Source organism: Pelodiscus sinensis, chromosome 5, assembly GCF_049634645.1.
Source record: "Pelodiscus sinensis isolate JC-2024 chromosome 5, ASM4963464v1, whole genome shotgun sequence".
NCBI lineage: Eukaryota > Metazoa > Chordata > Testudines > Trionychidae > Pelodiscus > Pelodiscus sinensis.
Window position 1 is genome coordinate 108,447,745 of NC_134715.1, and position 22,232 is coordinate 108,469,976.

General features: G+C 44.2%; 1 long non-coding RNA gene across 1 annotated transcript in view; it reads left to right on the forward strand.

The window, feature by feature from the left end:
* Nucleotides 1-770: 770 nt before the first annotated feature.
* LOC142829672 (uncharacterized) overlaps nt 771-22,232 on the forward strand; it is a 43,230-nt gene continuing 21,768 nt past the window's right edge. Inside the window, exon 1 of the long non-coding RNA XR_012904364.1 lies at nt 771-1,058. This is a non-coding gene — a long non-coding RNA (uncharacterized LOC142829672). The remainder of the gene's footprint in view (nt 1,059-22,232) is intronic.

Below are 22,232 nucleotides of genomic sequence, written 5' to 3' on the forward strand. Positions count from 1 at the left end.
TGTAAAGGCTGTTTCCTTTGTTCCTCTTCAAGTACAGAAGGTAGAGGACCACAAGAGACTTCAGAAATACCTTGCCTCTGTAGGCTTCTATTTAACAACTCTCCAAGGTCACAGATTCCTGACTTGGTGGTATGCTGCCATCACTCAAGTGAAAAACACCTTTCTTTTTGAACCCAGGAAGACTCACTTGGGAACTACTTCCCATGGGGTATCCCAAGCTCTTTTACCACTAGAGGTCTTAAAAAAAATTAAAAAACCAAACTAATCTCTGATAGCTGACCTCTCAGTCTTAGGCATGCATACACAGACCTTCCAATACCTTCCAGGATACAAGAATCAGAGCATAGTCTTAAAAAAAGATAATTATATTAACAAAACAAAAAGATATCCTTAGTAAAGCATACTTGGTTGCTGGATATTATAGAGCAACTGAGAAAAACAGATTAAAGCTCACAGAATTGCTTCCCTGGGATTCAACTTCAGTTACAGTATATTGGGGGGGAGAACCATAATCCAAGCACAGAGGAATTCCAACCCAGAAAATAAAAGAAATTAACCTGATCATGGCTAACTAAACATGCCCTGTTGTAGTGGTCAATTGCGGAAGAACTTTGTGCGTGTTCATTTAGGGGTGGTGAGGCCTGCATTCTTTCCCCCCTTTTCCATTCCACCCCCCTTTTTCCCTACTACTGTTGAGCCAGAAGCAAACCTCTAGGAACATACGCCATTATAGCAAGAACGAATTGTAGATAAGGGCAGGAACATAACAATCTTGTTTACCCTAACATACTGATCACGTAAACAGGGCCAGAGAACAAGTAGATCCAAAACAGAACAAGATTGATAACTAACAGCTAAGCCCTACATCAGCACGTAATGAGTAACCCATGGAAATTTCCAAACTGCCAAACAAGGCAGGAAAACTGTATTTAAAGCTGCCTCAGAGCCTAGCAAATCGAACCTCACCAATGAGCTTTGGGTACCAGCGCCTCGGAAGCTGAGACAACCTCCCACTTCGTCCGCAGCCTACTCGGGGTTCCAGGCTTGCAGGAAGGGACGTAAGATATGCCACTTCTTTGTTATGTTGTTCTTCCAGTTATGGGGCATAGCTGTTAGCTGTCAGGAAATAAACTACTTGTGTTTGACAGATACCTGTGTGGTGTATTTTGTACTTTGGGAACCCAGTGTCGGACCTGAGCCTTACTCTGGCCGGCTACACCCGTCTGCTTACATTTATTGCTTCAAGGTTTTGGTCTCCTAGACATGGTTATTGCTGTAAATTTAATTTCTGCCTCCCAGGCTCATTCTGTCTCTTTCATGGCCCCTGTTGCTTCTCTCAAACAAAGGAGACTGAAAAAAGCAACCTCTTTTTCACTTCAAATCTTAACACTTTCTTCCCATTGGCTCTCCTGGCTCCCAGCCAACACTTCCTGGATTTTTTTCAAGGATTCTCTGAGTTCAACCCTTTACAAGCAGTGCTTCCCATCCACCACAGCTTATTTATTTAAATAAATGTTGTTGATGGGGGAAATTGTAGGAAGGAAGGAATACATAGGAACAAAGGCATACGGCAGGGTGTGTAATAGTTTTTGAAGTCTTGTCAAAATTTTTGCCATGTCAATGTGTTTTACCTTTGCTAATAAGAAAGAAAAGTCAAACATCAAAATTTGTTGACTCTGTTGTCTGAAAAAAAATTAGTTCAGGTCAATCAAAACCATTCATTTAGAAATTTCTGAAATGATACTTTTCATTTAAAAAACATCAGAATAGGATATCTGAGAATTTCAAAGAATGTTCTTGGAGAGGTTATATGTGGTGGAGAGGTTATATAGGTGGGTGAGGTTATATGTGGATCAGCTTCTGTTGGGCTGTGTCTAGACTGGCAAGTTTTTCCACAAAATCATCTGCTTTTGTGGAAAAACTTGCCATCTGTCTACACTGGCCGCTTGAATTTCCACAAAAGCACTGACGATCTCATGTAAGATTGTCAGTGCTTTTGCGGAAATACTATGCTGCTCCCGTTCGGGAAAAAGTCTTTTTCCGAAAAACTTTTGCACAAAAGGGCCAGTGTAGACAGCAGAGATTTGTTTTCCGCAAAAAAAGCCCCGATCACAAAAATGGTGATTGGGGCTTTTTTGCGGAAAAGCACGTCTAGATTGGCTACGGACGCTTTTCCGCAGAAAGCATCCTGCCAATCTAGACGCGCTTTTCTGAAAGTGCTTTTAACGGAAAACTTTTCCGTTAAAAGCATTTCCGGAAAATCATGCCAGTGTAGACGTAGCCTTGGTGAAAGAGACAATATCCTGGGATGAACACAGCAATGACTATACTGCAAACAAAAACGTTATGTGACATTTTAAAAATTATAAAATTGTGAAAACCAGTCCTGTATTGTAAACAATGTTGATGTCAATGAATTGACATTTTCTGATAAAAAAAATATTCCATAGAAAAATTCTCTACCAGCTTAATTAAGGAGTGCAAAAGAAGCCAGAATGGGGCAGGAGAAAGGGGGAAATAGAGAGAATATAGGAAACACACAGGAACAAGAATTACCAGAGTGGAAATTCCAAGATTGCCTATGTGATTTAGGAATACACATGCTCTAACATCCCAGAGAAAAGCCTCCCTCCTCAACCTTGCTGTTTTGCTAAAGAGGGATCAACCAGTTTTGCTACTACCTAGCCACATTATTTCCCCCTTAAGCCCCCTTAAATGAGTCTACTTTTTCCCTTATGTACTGTGAGCTAGGTCACAAGGCATATGCTACTTTTCAATGCATATATATTTATAATATTAAATAAAAAGTAATGTAAATAGAATAATCTTTAAAATGGAAGGGGAAGCCTGTTCATTTCTGAAACAGTTTTATGACTTAGTGGATCTCTCTCTTTATTATATCGACTGTGTATATTATTTCGAGGGATATACAGTGCGGGGTAGTTGTTTGCTTTGAGAAACTGGGATTTGCAAACTGGGCCACCACAGAAATCAGATTCTTCTGGTAAAATTGAAGAAGTCAGAGCTGTTCTTTCACAATTTTATGTCCTTCTTGGTTTTGGAAATTGTTGAGATTGTTACATTCATTCACTCCAACTTATTTGACCTTAATTCTCTACCTAAGGATGTACTGGTTAAGCCAAAATGAATGTACCATGCATAATAAAAGATATACCTAGCCGTAGGGAACAGTTTAATGCTATGACTATTTATGATCCCAGTGGTTTTCCTGAGATGTGCTGCATTAGCAATTTGTTAAAGCATTTTTTTCAACTGAGTTTTCCCAGCAGTTTCTACTCTGTTGCTGAAACATACGATCAGATTTGTCTTTCTGCTGGACTTTAAATTTTATTTAGTTATTGCCAGTTATGCAAAATGGAGAAGACGAATCTTTCCCACTACACAAAAGAAATCCATTTTAATTTAATTTCTAAAGAACAGTCATTCCAAGCTTAATGAGGCAGTGAAGCCTAGAATCCCTCGAAACCTAAGGCAAAACTTGAATTCCGTGGATGTTTTGTCTGAATTAAGATAGCAGGACTGGGCCTTGAGTTTTCAAGTGCCAGGAAAACACACTGAATTTTAGTACTCCATAGATCATCTATGCCCATATTTCCCCTAATTATAGTATTTGTATGTAACTACCATGGTTATTTCATGCTGAATAAGCTAGAGGAGCCAAGAAACACTTCTTTGTAGACATTTGCACTACGTCTACACTAAAAAGTTTTTGCGCAAAAATGGCCGTTTTTGCACAAAAACCTGCAGAGCGTCTCCACCTCAAATGCATTTTGCACAAGTAAATCAGCAGTAAAATGGCAGATCAGAGGGCTTTTGTCAGTGTAAGTAAACCTCCTTCTATGAGGCATAACTCCCTTTTGCGCTACAGCTATGCTGTGTCTACACTGCACCCCTTTTCCGGAAAAGGGAATGCAGATTAGACACTTTGGAATAGGCAAATCCGCAGGGGATTTAAATATCCCCCGCGGCATTTGCATTAACATGGCTGCCGCTTTTTTCCGGCTTGGGGATAAGCCGGAGAAAAGCGCCAGTCTAGATGTGATTCTCCGGAAAATAAAGCCTTTTCAAGTAGGAATAAGAGATCCTCCGGAAAAGGCTTTATTTTCCAGAGAATCACGTCTAGACTGGCGCTTTTCTCCGGCTTTTCCCCAAGCCGGAAAAAAGCGGCAGTCGTGTTAATGCAAATGCCGCGGGGGATATTTAAATCCTCCGCGGATTTGCCTATTCCAAAGTCTACATTAGCATCCCTTTTCCGGAAAGGGGTGCCAATGTAGACACAGCCCTATTGTGCAAAAAGTCAAGTGTGGATGCCCCAGAGGGGTTTCTTGTTCAAGGGTTTCCTATGGGAAAAAGCACAGATACTCTCACGGCCATTCTGTGAATGGCAATCAGAGCTTTCTTGTGCAAGAGTGTCCATGCAGTGTTGATGCTCTCTTGCACAAAACCACATCACTTTTGCAATGTGCTTTGAGGTGTGGACGTGCTCTTGCACAAGAAGCCTGCACTGTAGACGTAGCCTGGGCGGGCACCTGTCTGAAAATGAGTTTTCTGTTTTAGATGTAACTGGTAGTTCTGTATACTATATTGAAAACAAACCATTCTGTAAATATAGTATTTTACAAATTAAACCCTTCTGTTTGTCTGAGAGTTGTAACTGCTCACTGGGTAAATTTGAACCTGGGCCTTCTGAAGCTTAGTGTAGGCACTTCTACAGCTTGAGCTATAAAGCCAGCTGGTGCTTAGCTTAGTCTGTAGAGCTCACTCATTCTTATCTCTCGCTGTAAGTGGTCTAAGTGCCACTACATGGGACAGTGAACCACATCCCATAGGCGTGTGGGTTACATGAGCACCAACAGACCCAAACCAGCCTGGGAAAAGCTGCTTATAAACAACCCAACACTAACTCTTTATCTTCCTTCAAAACCCTCCTTAAAGTGTTCTTTCCAGCATTTCTACAAAAATCTTGACAAGAGTTAGGCTGCTGGTGTGCTAAGACCACAGCCTCCCATGCTGACCAACACTATCTCATAGTTTCCTTGTACCATTCCCTTTGTTCTGTTTTATCCGTCTGTTTGTCCATCTTATATTTAGATTATAACCTCAGCAAGGCAAGAACTCTCTCTTTATTCTGTGTTTGTACAGTGCCTAACAGATTGGGTTCCTAGTCCATCGCTGGGGCTCCTCAATGCTACGTTAATACGGTACAAGATATGTGATGCAACAAAGTCATTAGGAGTCAAAGGAGATTGGTGCTAGACCATTTAAATGAGCGGGAAATGTTCAATTGCTGCATGAAGACATTGCTATTGTTGCCCCACCATTCACTGTCCAGTCAGCATTTCTTCTACAAACCCTTATTTCAGGGAATAACAAAAAGAAAACAGCTCACAGATGAGCATCAAAGGAGCAGAACACTACTTTGACCCTTAGTTTGATTGACATTATTTGGTCTTCGCTAACTAAACAGCAAGGTTTTGTCAGTAAATATTATCCTCCTTTCAGAGATAGGAAAACTGTAGCAGAGAGGTAAAGGGACCACATAACTAGCAAGCGCCCACTTCAGGATTAGAACTCAGTAATTCCTATCTGAAGCCACTAGTCTGTGGCTATTCACCTCATGCTCTTTGCTATGAATGTATGATTATGTACAGAGTGCTTCCTCAGCAGCCTCTGGGGCTGCTTCACCACACTTAGCCCCAGGCTTTGGAATAAAGGCATGAGAGACAACAACCTGCGGCTTCCTCTCACCAACCTGAGAGAATCAGAGACTCCACTTCTAAGTGGATAATAAAACTGCTTGTTTTCATGCTCTGACAACACCACATTTAAGAAATGGATACTTTTGTGCTGCATCTGTGTTGGCTTATTGAGAGGATGGCCAATTCATCGTATGCTGTCTAACAACAAGAAGCCATATGTAGGACTAGCTGAAACTGTTTGGCTGAAGAACAGGGGGAGAAACAAAACAAATCACTGCAAGGCTATGTCTACACTCACGGCTTCTTGAGCAAGTAATATGCAAATGAGGCTAAATGTGGAATATCACCGAGCCTCATTTGCATACCTAATGAGCCACCATTTTTTTCAGAAGAGGCTGTTGCGCAAGAAGGAGTGAATACACTGCCCCTTCTTGCACAAGAAAAACCCTCTTGCGCATTGCCGTTACACCTATTACTTTTCAGGAAGAACGGCATTGTGCAAGAGGGTTTTTCTTGCACAAGAAGGGGCAGTGTAGATGCTCCTTCATGCGTAAGAGCCTCTTCTGAAAAAAATGGTGGCTCATTAGGTATGCAAATGAGGCTCGGTGATATTCCACGCTTAGCCTCATTTGCATATTACTCGCGCAAGAAGCCGCAAGTGTAGACATAGCCCTAGTGTCTACTTGCAGGACAATATGTTGTCTGTAAAAAAAAATTTTTTTTCAAGCCAATTTTTTTTCTTTTTGACAAGTCATAATTTCTCATGAAACATTGCAATGAACCTTTTTCCTCTTGGCATTTACATTTCTCACTGGGGTGGGGTCATTTTCTAACCAGCATTCCCATTGTAAGGGTTGTCCTGCAGAGGTGAAGGTGGGAAGTGTGTGAAAAATCACTGAGCCGCCACTAGGGCTGGGATTGTAAGGTACTTTGTTACCTGTGCTCCAGTTGGGTGACATAAACTAAGTGGAGGAGGCCCTGGTGGCTGGCTACTAGTCTGGTAAGAACATTGTGCCCTGGCTGTGAAATTGTTTCATGGGAAATCTCTAGCATGCCTCACCATAGCATCATTTCTGTGCACACATTACTGGCCTTGCAGTTATTTTGGGCTCTTACACATGCTTAGGTAAAGCTGTACCACATGGGGTGAAGAAAAATGATTTTGAAATAATGACAATAGCTACTCTGTGCATACAGCTCAGTCCTGCTCCTGTTTAACTCCATGGCAAGATTATCTTTTGACTTCAGCTGGATCTGACCTATTACTTGCATTCATAGAATTGCACTGAATCCATTAAGCCCATTCTCCACTCTCCAACATGACCACTTGTATCTTGCTTACTAGCATTGATTTCAGTGCAAAGAGTGTTAATTCAGACAGCTGTGCTCCGGGCACTTCAGAGTATGCAGAAACCTCTTTCTCCTCAAAGCTGAGTGCTGGTGCTCTCCCCCTCTTTCTGCAGCTTACTCCTCACAAGTACAAAATGAGAGAAAAATATTTAACACCAAAACCCACTCTCTTTGACTGTAGCTGCCAGATTTGTGGGCTTTACACCCAAGCTGAACATCAGAACAAATAGCCCAGGTTACGTCCTCTGTGCTCCAAGCAGGGATTTCTCATTTCATACATCATTTATAACTTGCTGCACTGGCTCCACAAAGTCGATATCTCTTCATAACACAAAGATGAGAGGATGGAAAATAGAGCTGAAAAATGTGGCTAACTCCTGCGAATTGCATTTATGATCAGTGCTGGTCACACAAAGCTTCTATCGCAATTTTATAGAACCCTAGCAAATTCAATATAAATAAACTTGCCATTTAGGAAATTTATGTATGAATGGATTTCAGTATACTTAGCAAAGAAGCTAAAAGTGGGGGCAAAATGGAAAAATAGACATTCTGTTTTATTTTGTCATTTCAGATCTCTGCCTGTGGAACATTGGGTATATTTTGTTACTCTGCCCTCTTAGAAGCTGTGATAATACTGAAAAATCACATATAGTCAAAACCCACTTCTGCAAAGGTCATAAGCACTAATCCACATCATCATGTTGAAATATGTTGTCATTCACTCATTATAAAACAACAAATTACTGTCTGATAGGCCCTCAATGAATTCTGGGTGAAATCCTGATCCTATAGAAGTTAATGGCAAAATGCCCATTAATTTTGGTAGGGAGAAGATTGCATCCTTTATATCTGGTTTGTATTGTCAATATCTGTCTAGATGGTAAAAAGAGGTTAGGAACTATGGGCCAGATTCAGTTCTCTCATCTGTGTAAGTCAGAAATAACCTGATTTCAACTCAACAGAGTTACAGTGGAGTAAAACAGGTGTAAGTGAGAGAAGACTCGGCTCCATTGCTTCTTTGTTTCTTGTACAGTGCAGGACACGTTGTTGGCATCTTAATTCCTGGATGCCTGCCCCCATCAGGAATGAAATAGTTGTGAATTTGTTTTTCAAGTTCAGTTCCTGATGGCCAGGTGTTCACACCGATATAGCATCATCACAATTATCACTCTTAACATTATTTAAGTTAATAAGAAATAGCATACTTATCTTATCTCATGGAGCTGAGGGAGATGGATTTAATTTCAATGCAGTACATGCCCACCAGATAAAAAGGGAAGTATTCATTTATGCTCTGGTATTATTTCTTTTGGATGATCTAAACAAAGATTTAAGAACAAGCATTGGCTTCCTTCCTCATAGCGCTGAACCTGTTTTCTTTTAACACAAGAGCAAAACCAAACATTACATTTGAAAAATCAAGCGCATGAATCAGGCAATTCCAAAAGTAAGGGATTAAAATACAATACTAGACCTGTCAAAGTTAATGGTAACACTAACCATGACTTAAATGAGGAGTACATTAAAATATACAAGATATATATTGTAGCTGGTTTATTGATTATAATAACCTACAGAATAATTTAGTAATATCTACATTTAACAAAGGAGTCATCAATAGAAAATACATTTGTGGAAGATATATAAGTTGATGTGGCATTCAAAACCTTATTTTTGGTACTTCTAAGCATCTTCATTTTTCAACTTTAATACAAAATATTTACTTTGATTTCCCAGACTTTTTCAACACAAAATAACAATAGAGGCAACTTTAATGCAAGTCCTTAGTAAATGTCTCTTTAACAAACACCTCAATTCAGAAGACATTAAGGCCCAAATCCTTTGGCGACTTAAGCATATGGTTTCATACTTATTTTTCCCAAACCAATTCACCCATGCCAATTTATAACTTGATTACAATTATACTGATTACCAGTAAAACTTGCACATCTATTTTTCTGTTAAATACATGATTTTTAATAAACAATTATTAAAGTTAGAAATCTCTTCTGGATTTTTGTTGACTTAAGTCAGGTATCTTTTTCAAATTTAAATTACCTTAATTAGGTAAGAAAAAACTATAATCTAGACTTAAGTTTGATAAGACTATTTCCATAATAAGGATGAAATTAATAGAGATCTATAGAAGCTTGTCTAACTACTATTTCAGTTAACAGAATTATCCTCTTTTTAGAAATTCTGGAGTGGTCTTATAGAATTTTGTGGCATACCTAGAGTTATCTATTGAATCATACATGGTGGCTAAGAAATCTCTATAAGGTTATCATTTTTCACTTCTATAGTACTTTTCCTTAAGAGGAGTTTCTTTACCACCTGAAGTGGAATTATAGGCATAACTTCATATAGCAATTTCAATAACATCGCTGGTTTTAAAAGCACTGATGTGTTCAGTGAATTCATGAAACCATGAATACACTGTATACTAGATCTCATTTTAGTATCTTGGGAAATACATACTATTACCATAACTTAAATTTCTATTTCCTTCCCCCTGCCACTTTTCATGCCTTATGTCAGCTTCTGCAAGGAAGTTTTGTTTGCTATTCTGAAGATATCACTCCTTCCCCTCCCACTCCCTCAGTTGACTAGTCAAGCAATGAATAAGATGAATAGGATATATCACTATGCACTTCTTGTCCAACCACTGCTTTTTCATAGTGGAAACTTTGTATACATACCCATAGCCGACATTTTACTGGCTAATGATAAATTAGAAACAACTAATTTCCAAACTGAACAGATGGCTTATTAAAAATGAGCAGTCACTTGTTTGGCACGCAATAATTGCATTAACTATTTTCATATTACTGGCTTCATGTAAATCACGAACCATGTTGACAAATTTCATGGGCTGGTCATGGTAAAGAGAAAAAAAACAAATTTCATGGGGGGTGGGGAGGGATTGTCTTGGATTAATTTAAAGATTATATTAATTTGTACAGATATTTGTATATAATCTGAACAAATGAGCAATGATTAGACTGTTTTCCTGAATGGTAAAAATGTACCTCATCATTACAATGGCACATAAAAAGAATGTCTCCTATTCACTGTATTGGTCAGGCCACAAATTTGGCAAAAATCTCCAAATAATCTTCCAAGGGCCATTTTTGCTCCCAAAAAGCTAGGCTGCCACAATGAGTGTTCTCTATATTGAATTTAAATATGATTTTTAAGTTGGATTTTTTGTTCTGCTCCATTTATCGCAACTTTTCCACAGCAGAAAACAACCCCAACAACATTTAAGTTTGAGTCAAACCTTCAAATCTACAATATTTGTTTGAGTGGAAGATCAAAATTAGGCAAAACAAGTTTGCCCTTCTTTAATCCAAAATTATGGCTGCTTAGGTGAAGCTGTCTACACTACAGAGCTTCTTCAGAAAAATGGCCATTTTTAAAAAATAACTTCACTTACGTCCACACTGCAATCGCGTTCTTTCAAAAAAAAATTGAAAGAACAGAGGGTTTTTTCCAACATTGCTAAACCTCTTTCTACGAGGAAAAGGCCTCTTTATGAAAAAAGCATGTGTAGACAGGGAAGAGGGAGTTCTTTCGAAAGAAGAGGAAAGAGGAAAAAGCACAGGTGCCCTGGTGGCCACTCTATCCATAGTAATCACAGCTTAAATGCGAGATAGGGTCCATTCAGTGTGAACGCTATCTTTCAAAAAAGCAGATTACTTTTTTGATGCACTTTGGCAGCATGGACACTCTCTCTTGGAAGAAGTTTTTTCAGAAGATCTCTTCCAGAAAAGCTTCTTCCGAAAGAAGCCTGCAGTCTAGATGGAGCCTGAGCCAAGCCTGAACCATCAAGCCTTCGCATAATCTTTAAAGCTGATGGTTAAAAACAAAATAATAGCCCATTGGTATGAATACATTCATACTGACACACAAACAAAATTAACACATAAATATTTAGGCTGAAGAAGTGTTGGCAATGAAATAGCCATCCCCTGAATTCACTCACTTTTCTCACGTACAAGTTAGCAAACAGACAATTTCTAGAAAAGATGGTATTTCTAAGTACCAGGCCCATACCACCAAATCAGTGTTTGTGGTAACAAAAATGGTGTTTATGCAACATGATAACACAGTAAATACATTCAATTGGAGCTTCCAAAACGTTAATCAGCAACAAACCCTGATAAAGGGGCATAGCGTACTCTGTGTTCTTTGCTACCCCAGAAATAGTTCTCCATGTTGTGCTATACTAAAAATTTGTAGGGCTATGTAAAATTTGTAGAGCTACAATAGGATACTGATTCACTGAAGCTGAGAAAGAAACCTCATGATTTTTCACAACTGGGACTCTATCTTGATCTTATGAATAATGAATTTGCAGTAATTTCATTTAGAAAGGAATAGAAAAAAGGTCACTTCAAACATAAGAAATTAGGCAATGTGATTCTATAAGAAATTATGTTGAATGGATTAGTTTCTTCTAACATAAAATCAAAGAGCAGCTAAAAGGAAATATTAATCTTTGCCCTGCAGCAGTTTAAAAAAAACTCATGGAAATTAGTATTCAACATGTAACAGATATGTTGGCACAAAAGTAATTGAATCACAGAAGAAAAACAAAAAATCAACATGATGGAAAGAAAAAACTTGTTTATTAAATCTGCATGTTCTATTTTTTCATTCAATTGTTTCCCTTTTGGGGGAGGCCGTTACATGGTAGTAATTAATTGAAACTTCTCCCTGCCTCTACAAGCACTCACAAAGGAAACAGCCTTTTTCCTTTACTGCAGAACTGTCAAAAAATAGTTAAATTGTGTTTATTAAAGAAGGCACATGATAACTCAGACATATTAGCAGAGCCATATGGGGAATCCTGCAGGGTGATATTAGTTCCTGATTCTGACTTCCATGAATGTAGTGGTTTAAATTTAAAATACCATAAACAGACAGGGCAGTGACTGCTAGAATTTCCAATTCCCGTAGACAAACTATGTGCTCCAGCAAATATTAAAGTAATACACTGAGTGAGTGTGTTTTATAGTAGTTGGACCCCGCAGAGATAAGAGCGTGCTATTTACTAACTAAGGGTACGTCTACACTACAGCGCTAATTCGAACTAACTAAGCTAATTCGAACTAACGCATCTAGAACTAAAAACTAGTTTGAATTAGCGTTTTGCTAATTCGACCTAGCATGTCCACGTTAAGTGGACCCTGAACCGGGCTTAAGGATGGCTGGAAGCAGTGCCGGCAGGGCATCAGAGGAGGACTTAGAGCGTGGAGATACTGTCTCAGGCTAGCCGAGGGCTGCGCTTAAAGGGTCCCGACCCCCACCCGGGACAGACAGTTCTCAGGGGTGCCCCGCTTGCAAACCAGTGCTGGCTTGGAGTGCCCGGAGTACCCACACTGGGCACATCACACCACTCGGCCATCAGCCCGGCTGCACTTGCCGCAGGCTGCCATCTGGGGAGAGGGGGCAATTGGGGGGCTGCAGGAGAGCTTCCACACCCAGAAGCCCGCAGAGCCAGCCCAGTCCTCCCCATCGGGGGCTCATACCCCATTCCTCCCTCACCTCCTTCCACTTACCCTTCCCTAGCCCCTTTTCTTGATGTACAAAATAAAGGACAATTGTGTTCAAAAATGGAATCTGTCTTTATTGAACAAAACTGGGGGAGACTGGGAGAAGGAGGTGGGAGAGGGGAAGAGAGAGGCTGGGAGAGGAGAGGGCAACTAAAATGATCAGGGGTTGGGAACAGGTCCCATATGAAGAGAGGCTAAACAGACTGGGACTTTTCAGCTTAGAAAAGAGGAGACGGAGGGGGGACAGGATAGAGGTCTCTAAAAGAAGGAGTTGGGTGGAGAGGGTGCATACAGAAAAGTTCTTCATTAGTTCCCATAATAGAAGGACTAGAGGACACCAAGGGAAAGGAATGGATAGCAGGCTTCAAACTAGTAACAGAAGGTTGTTCTTCACAAAGCAAAGAGTCAACCTGTGGAACTCCTTGCTGCAGGAGACTGTGAAGGCTAGAACTAGAACAGAGTTTCAAGGGAAGTGAGATCAAGTCATGGAGGTTGGGTCCATGGAGTGGTATTAGCCAGGGGGTAGGAGTGGTGTCCCTGCCCAAGGTTTGTGGAAGGCTGGAGAGGGATGGCACGAGACAAATGGCTTAGTCACTGTCTCCGGTCCATCCCCTCCAGGGTCCCTAGGGTTGGCCGCTGTTGGCAGACAGGCTACTGGGCTAGATGGACCTTTGGTCTGACCCAGTACGGACATTCTAAGCTCAGGGCTCAGGGTTGGGGGTCTCAGTGGACCCCCTTGATTTTCATGCACACCTGCTCCCGGGTGGCCAGGCTGGCAGCTCTACTGCCCTAGCTGGCCACTTTCCTGTGCCTAGTGCGGAGATCGTGGATGAGGTCCACGATGTCCGCACTAGCCCAGGTGGGTGCCCGCCTCTTGCGGTCCCGGGCAAGCTCCCGGGAGCCGCCAGCCTGGTCCCGGGAAGAGGGGGAGAGCTGGGGGGCATCGGGTGGGTGGCTCGATCCGTGCCAGGTGCAGGGTCTGCTGGCTGGGTGCTGGCAGGCTTGCACCTGGCACGGGCACCGTAGCCAGCCCGTGCCCCTTTAAGGGATCCGGGGCCAGGAGGGGGGCAGACGAGTTTCCCTAGTGTTGGCCAGAGTGGCCACCAGGGAAACCTGGGGAGGGCTAGCCTCCCACTAGTTCTAATTAAGGGGCTACACAGCCCTTAATTCGAACTAGTAAGTTCGAACTAGGCTTAATCCTCGTAAAATGAGGATTACCTAGTTCGAACTAAGCGCTCCGTTAGTTGGAATTAAATTTGAACTAACGGAGCACTAGTGTAGCGCCTATGAAAGTTAGTTCGAACTAACGTCCGTTAGTTCGAACTAACTTTGTAGTGTAGACATACCCTAGCAGAGCTCCTGTAGCAATTCAAGTAGCAGGGACTTGTGCTTATAGGGTTGAAGGTACTGCATTCAATCCTAGGTGAAAACTGATATCTACATATACAGACATGGCTTGTTTCTCTAAGTCCTAAAACTCCACATTTGGACTAAGTACCTAATATTGCAGTATTTGGACAGATACTAGAAATGGTATTCAGGAAAAGCTAAATTAGAAACTAAGTACAGCAGACTTCCGATAATCTAGAATCTTTGGGACCAAGGTGGTGCCGGAATATTGGATATGCCAGACTATCAAGAGGTACTGTGAGCTGGGTTTTTATATATATATATAAAGTGTTTTAACCCTTTTTATTGTAGCACAAGCACTGTCCAGTGTCACACAATGCCAGTGGCAGACTGATTTAGTCACATCCAGTTTTGCTCAGTTCAGCTGCTGCCGCTGCTGCCTTGTGTCTCGTTTTTTGCCGAAGCTCACTCACTAGGCTCTTGCCATTTTAATGCCAGACTATTGGGAGTGCCGTACAATTGGATGCCGGACTATTGGAGTTTTATTGTAGTGGTTAAGACAAGAAGATGGTTTTAACGTGCTACTATATTTTTTATTTATTGCCTTAGGGTAAGTCTACACAGCAAAATTATTTTGAAATAACAGCCGTTATTTTGAGATAACTTTACTAGCATCTACACAGCCAAACCGCTATTTTAAAATTAAGTTGAAATAGCGGAGTGCTTATTTTGAATTTGGTAAACCTCATTCCACGAGGAATAATGCTAAATTCAAAATAGCTACCGTATTTTCCGGCGTATAGGGCGACTGGGTGTATAAGACGACCCCCTATCTTTTTAATTAAAAGATAGGGTTTCATCTTATACCCCAGCGCCCCTCCGCCTCCTTTGCTCCCGGTGTCCCTGGTCTGCTGGAGATGGTCCCCAGCAGACCAGAGGCACCGGGAGCAAAGCCGCCAGGAGCGCCTGGGCTGCCCCCCCCCCCCCCGCCGGAGCCCCTCCGCGGCTTTGAAAGCCTCGGGGGAAGCCGGCGGGGGGGCATCCCAGGCGCGCATGGGCTGCCCCCCCGCCGGAGCCCCTCCGCGGCTTTGAAAGCCTGGGGGAAGCCGGCGGCGGGGCATCCCATGCGCGCCTGGGATGCCCCGCCGCCGGCTTCCCCCGAGGCTTTCAAAGCCGCGGAGGGGCTCCGGCGGGGGGGCAGCCCATGCGCGCCTGGGATGCCCCGCCGCCGGCTTCCCCCGAGGCTTTCAAAGCCGCGGAGGGGCTCCGGCGGGGGGGCAGCCCATGCGCGCCTGGGATGCCCCTCCGCCGGCTTCCCCCGAGGCTTTCAAAGCCGCGGAGGGGCTCCGGCGGGGGGGCAGCCCATGCGCGCCTGGGATGCCCCGCCGCCGGCTTCCCCCGAGGCTTTCAAAGCCGCGGAGGGGCTCCGGCGGGGGGGCAGCCCATGCGCGCCTGGGATGCCCCGCCGCCGGCTTCCCCCGAGGCTTTCAAAGCCGCGGAGGGGCTCCGGCGGGGGGGGCAGCCCATGCGCGCCTGGGATGCCCCTCCGCCGGCTTCCCCCGAGGCTTTCAAAGCCGCGGAGGGGCTCCGGCGGGGGGGCAGCCCATGCGCGCCTGGGATGCCCCGCCGCCGGCTTCCCCTGAGGCTTTCAAAGCCGCGGAGGGGCTCCGGCGGGGGGGCAGCCCATGCGCGCCTGGGATGCCCCGCCGCCGGCTTCCCCCGAGGCTTTCAAAGCCGCGGAGGGGCTCCGGCGGGGGGGCAGCCCATGCGCGCCTGGGATGCCCCGCTGCCGGCTTCCCCCGAGGCTTTCAAAGCCGCGGAGGGGCTCCGGCGGGGGGGCAGCCCATGCGCGCCTGGGATGCCCCGCCGCTGGCTTCCCCCGAGGCTTTCAAAGCCGCGGAGGGGCTCCGGCGGGGGGGCAGCCCATGCGCGCCTGGGATGCCCCGCCGCTGGCTTCCCCCGAGGCTTTCAAAGCCGCGGAGGGGCTCCGGCGGCGGGGCATCCGGCGTACAAGACGACCCCCGATTTTTGGGGGATGTTTTTTAACATCAGAGGTCATCTTGTACGCCGGAATATACGGTATTTCAAAATAAGTGCTGTGTAGACACTTATATCGAAATAGGGGGCCTCCAGCCTTCCCAGGGTGCCCTGGTCACCACTCAAGCCTCAACCAAGAACACGCCTCTCCTTCCCCCCTTCCCTGAGCCCATAAAGGGGTTGACTCTGGCCACAGTGCCTGTACCAGTTCCAAGCCTGCCAGCCCAGAGCCAGAAGTCACTGCCCCGACCCAGTGGCCCCAAAACATAAGCCAGCAAGCCACTGGAAGCCAGCGCTCCACCGCTCCCCAGAAGCAGTCTGCCAGCTCCCAGGAACCTGCCAGGGCACAGAGAAGGTGGGCGCCTTCCTGGTCCAGGGTGGAGATCATGGACCTTATTCAGGTTTGAGGGGATGCCCTCAGCATCCATGATCTCCACACTAGACAGAGGAATACAGCCATCTATGGCAGGATAGCTGCCAGCCTGGCCACCAAAGGCCATATGCAAACCCAGGAGCAGGTTTGCATGAAAATCAAGTTGGTCCAACGAGACCCCCAACTCTGAGCCCTTAGCTTCTCCTCCCCTTTCTTCCCCTTGCTTCCCCCTTCCAGCTCCCTCCTCCCAGATTTCCCCCTCCCCTTTCCTCTCCCACCCTCTCTTCTCCCCTATCCCGCCTCCTTTCCCCAGTATCACCAGAGTTTCCTTACCCCACCCCTGAGTTTTGTTAAATAAAGAGAGTTTGTGCTCATGAAAATACATGTATTTTATTTGATATCAGGAAGGGGGTTAGGAAGGGGATAAGTGGAAGGATGTGAGAGAGGAATGAGGTACAACCTCCAGTGGGGCAGACCAGGGAGGCTCTTAGTGCTCCTCAGGGTGGAAGCTCTCCCACATGGCCTCCTGGATGCTGACAGCTTCCCGGATGGCAGCCTGCAGCAAGTGCAGCCAGGCTCACAGCAACGAGTTCACAAAAAGCACCAGAGTGCCCAGGGGGAGCTCTGAATTCATGTTGCAGAGTGCTGTGGTGTCCCAAGTGAGGGCAACCAGAGCACGCAGAAACAAAATGCTTTGCTGTCCCTCATCGAGGTAGGCAAGCAAGCAGGGAAAGCTGAGAACCAGCTGTCCAGGGGGCATCCCTTTAAGCACAGCCTCAGATGGCCTCAGGCAGCAGCCACACAAAGTAACTCCTGACCTGATGCCCTGCTGGACCTGGTTCCGGCCGGCCTTAAATGCGATTCAGCATCCACTCGGTGTGGACGTGCTATTTTGAAATAGCAAAACGCTATTTCAAAATGCATTTTGTGTGTTGATGCGTTATTTCGAAATAACTTATTTCAAATTAACTATTTTGAAATAAGATATTTCAAAATAACGCTGTAGTGTAGATATATCCTTAGAAAGCTAGTGATAAAAACCAATAATCAGTCCTCCTTCCTTAACAGAATTTACTAGCAATTAGTAGGTCAGATCCAGCAAGTTTAGTTAGGGGAAGGAGTCTAATGCTCCTGTTGTTTGCTGGGAGAGCAATAGAAAAGAGAGAACCTTCCATGAACTAAACAGAGAAGAACTTGTCAGTGCTGATGGTAGGCACCAGAAAGCAGCTAGCTGAGTCTCTTCATAATAACCTCAGTCCCATTCTGGACATGAAGAAGTCTGTGCCAAGTAAAACCGGAAAAACCTTTAGCTACTGATAACGGAGTGAAATTCAGCTTCTTGAAATCAATGACAAATTTTCAATGGAGTCAAGATTTTGCCCTTGGTCTTTTTATCTACTCTGGGGCAGTCTAAAGGGTAACATTATTCACACTTAATGCTAGTAACATCTATATGCAAACAAGTGACTCTCCAAAAATAATACTGCTTGCTCTATCTCAGTCAGCATTGTTCTTAATGTTACTGACCAAAAACAAAACGTTTTGCTGCTGGTAGTTAACTAATAGAAGATATTACAATAGAATTATACACAATGTATTGCTGTTAAGATATCAACAATTGCAAAGAAAATTATAGATCTATGGGGTATGACTCGGCCAGGAGCCCCGTATTGAGGGAAGAGGGCACAGAGCCCTGTCAGCCCTAGAAGATATAGAGCCCCAGCAGCCATGGAGCTCCAGCCTGGGGAGCCATGGCCAGGCAGGTAGCAGCAGAGCTCGGATTGAGTCCTAGACAGGGGCAGCATGGGCCAGAGTGGGAGGGACCTCCCTTCATTTAGCAAATCCCCTTGTCCCCAGTCAAGTCCCAAAGGTGCTGTATGAGGGAGGTCCAACCTGTATTAACATTTAAAAAGCAGTTGTAGTGCCTATAGCAGGTATGTACTTTGTCAGAAAGCTTTTGGCACCGCTAGTTGAGCTTTAGAAGAAAATGTACACAATTCAAAGGTACCTGAATATTATTATTTATTGTGGATTGAATAATGCTGGTAGGCTTCATTGCAGGCGTAGTAAAACTGGAGGGGGGCTAATTCCCCAGCATAAACTCACATGTTCTTAGCAGTGGGAGAATGGAGGTGAGAACAGGACCTGTAGAGAGGACAATGCAGGAGTGGCCATAAGTGCTGCAGCACCCACTGACTTGACGGGGATTCCATGCTAGACGCGATTTCCAGTTTGGTTCAGTGGCCCCCAGCATCCTCACTATAAAAATTGTTCCAGCGTTTCTGGGAGGGGCTGCTGTAGGGGCTGAAAATAGGCCCAGTAGCAGGGAAAGGCATCAAGAGTGGCCATTGCAGCACCCAGGGCTTGCTTGGAGAACAGGGAATGGAAACTGGAGGGGGCAGAATGGCCTCAAAAGTAGGTAGGAACTCCTGGGACCCTGCATCTCAGCCTGGAGCCAGCCCTTATAAAGACTCCATCCCTCTCCTAATTCCCGCGTTTATCTCTCTGCCCCCAAATTTGCAGAGAGCTTCTGCCATGCTCTCTGCCTTATAGTGCTAGTTACATTACTGGCACCATGAATGGCAGTTCCTGCCTGCAGAACTTACTCTCTACACAGTTTTGCCTGATGCCTTGGTTCCACTCTGGAGAGCTCATTTTTTTAAAAGTAATCAGGGCAGGAGGATTAGTCCTGGGTCTCAAACCTCCAGGCCACACAGTCGTTCTCATGCTCTCTGTCTGTCTCTCTTTGGCCCAATGACTCTTTCATTTTTTTATCCCCAGTGGAACAGCTTCCACGGGAGAAACTGAGGAAACCATATCAGATTATCCCATAGCTCAATGAATAGGGCACACATCTGAGATATGGTAAAGCCTATCCCTCCGTCAGGCCAAAGGGATCTTAAACCAGTGGTCTCTCACACTGCAGGTGAGTACCTTAACCCTGTTGTTTGGTGTAAGCTCGTCTGTGGAGGCCCAGTCCAGTAGGAGAGCTGCAAGCATGCTTACCAGATCCAGCCTCACAGATGAGTTAGAAGAGGAACTCCTCCATCTTTCCTTGGTTTGCGCATCACTCTGGGGCTTAGGCATCCATCCAGAGGCCTGGAGTGGGACTGCAGCTCAGAAGCAGAACCACTGTTGCCTCGGGAACTGTACTGCAAAACTGTCAGCGCAGAGTGATTTTCGGTATCTACAGGATTCAGGGACAGCTGAGTGGGAGTTTGGTGATCTCAGTGTGGTCTAGTTCTGGGATTTAGGCACCTACAGTGGCTGGTGGGCATCTGTAAACAAGTGCTCTAATCAGAAGCTCTGCATGTCGGAAGCAAATTGGCCTGCAGGGTACAGTGTCCACAGCAGAGTTCTACAGTAACCACAGCTGGACAGGCCCCTCTGTTTTTTAACCTCATGAAGCACTGGCAGCTGATATGGATAGAAGAGCTGACAGCCTCACAAAATCTCTGGGCAAGGTGTGGGGAACCCCCACTCCATGCTCCCAAGAGGTATGGGATATTGGGTGGAAGGGGCAGGGCAGTGACAGCCAGCCCTCAGCACTTCCCAGACCATGGTGTGCACCCTGCCCCAGCCCTCAGAGCCACCGGGAGTGTGCCATACAGCACTCCGGTGGTGATTTAAAGGGCCCAGGACTCGGGGCCCTTTCGATTCGCTAGGCCCCAAAGCAGTTTCTCCCTCTACTCCCTTTCTCTCCCAGCATAGAGCCATCAACAGGCCTGAGTATGGATAGCAGATGCTACATGAAATGAAGAAGCACAGACTGACTGCACAGACTGTCACAGCTCCAATGGAGCCTTTCTGATTTATTGTGGGGGGGGGGGAAGCAATGAATACTGTGTTCGATGCAGAGAGTCTTTGCAGTGACACTAGAAGCAGGGCAGTCAGGTACCTGGTGAAGCAGATCATTCTCAACAATAGTCTCTAGCGTGGAATGAAGCGGCAGAAACAGTACGTCATGGATATTGTCTTCAGTCTCTCTTGCTACCTGTAATAGGCTTTTATATCATTTTTGCTCATTTTTATAGTTTAGTGACCCAGGATGGGCATTTTTTGTCTGTAATTCACTGGAAGAAATGCTTGATTGGAGTTATTCTTCTTCTAACCTTCCATAGAACTGAGAGGAGAGGAATTGTGACTGTAGAGGCAGAACGACCTTGTATTTGAATAGTTGAAATTAACGGATTTTAAAGAATGGGGTTTTTAAACTCATGGAACATAAAAAGAAATAAAATAAGCTTTTGGACTCATATGTCAGCAAGTTCTCTCTGATTACACTTTGTCTCTACATGCTGGTGGAATGACCACAAAAATTACACAAAATGGGCACTGGATGGTCCATAAGGCTTCCAGATCCCAGATGGTTTTGTAAAAAAGCGGCACACTGCCCTTTTCTAAAAATCATATTGAATTTACTAGCAAATGACAGCCTCTCTATTTTAAATGGAACTGAACGGAGGTACTCTTGTTTTTGAAAATCCACAGGGTGGTTTAAAAATCACAGCCTGGTTTCTATGTATAGAGGCCTCACTGGATTATCTGGGATGGCTTAGCTGAGAAGTTCATTATTCAATACATGGATACCACAGGATCTGAGAAAGTTACTCTGCCCGTGGAACAAAGCCACCCAATGGAATGGCTGCAACCTCTGCAGCATTCTGTGCTATAGAGGTTCTTATATTGCAATGAGTGCCTTCTAGCAGTATGCTACAGGTTGCATTTACTTGGTGCGTGTTGATAAAATCATTCATGTCATGATTTCCTCTTTAGCTGAGAGTCAACTTTATGTAAGAGGGTATGTTTAAATTAATATCAGAAAACTACAGTAAAAACACAACTGTTGGTTTTCTAGACATTTTTGCAGTAAGTCATGGTGCAATGGAAAAAGCAAAGAATAGACAAACAAGGGATTTATTTAGCTTTCCCTCCATGCTCTCCTGAAGTTCTGCTCAGTTGGTTGATTAAAGGTGGGAGCTAAAGCTATCATCGGTGAAAAACACTGCCAATGATATTATCAGACAATATGCCAACATAGGGCCTATTCTTCCCTCGGGATAGAAATGACAGACACATAGACCCCCATTATTACCACAATGGTGCCAAATGGTAATAATGTAACCATTTTCTGACTGGCCTCTTTCCACACCAAAAATTATCCCTTCTACTAAATATGTGACTAGTTTGTGATGGTTAGTGATGTAATTGTCATTGTAACCATAACAATTGTGACACATGCACAAATGAGTAAATGATGCATCTTGATCTCTAGACCTTTTCCAGAATGCCTGGGGCCACACACCAGCCTCTTTGTTTCCCTGCATACTCATGAGCTAGTATGTTCACATTTATTTGTGAAAGTGTTATTATTTGACTAGTGAAATTTTCAGCCTTAATCCATTAAGGGTGCCAGATAACAGCTCACACATGTTGCCCTCTGCAATCTGTTACCAATCCAATTTCTTGATAACACATGACTGACAGACAATGCTGTGACTGGCAAGTGAAAACCAACATTCCAATTCCATGGAAATGCCCTGGTGATTCTAGAGACAGAGAGGGTTATTTTTAGGAGACTTCCTTATAAGTTACACTACACAATGTCATGGTATAAGTGGTTGCTAAGGTATAATTACATAATCCTAGATTCCCTAATGTGATCTTTGCCTTGACCTCAAGAGAAACAGCACTATATGGTTTTAAATAAAATATGGAACTTCTGTTTGCAGTGTGGGAAGCTACACAATAATGTCAGCAGTGAGAAGAAGCACATATTAGAAATGAAGAACTATTATGAAATTGATGACTTCATGTGAATAAGTGTGTCAAAACCACATA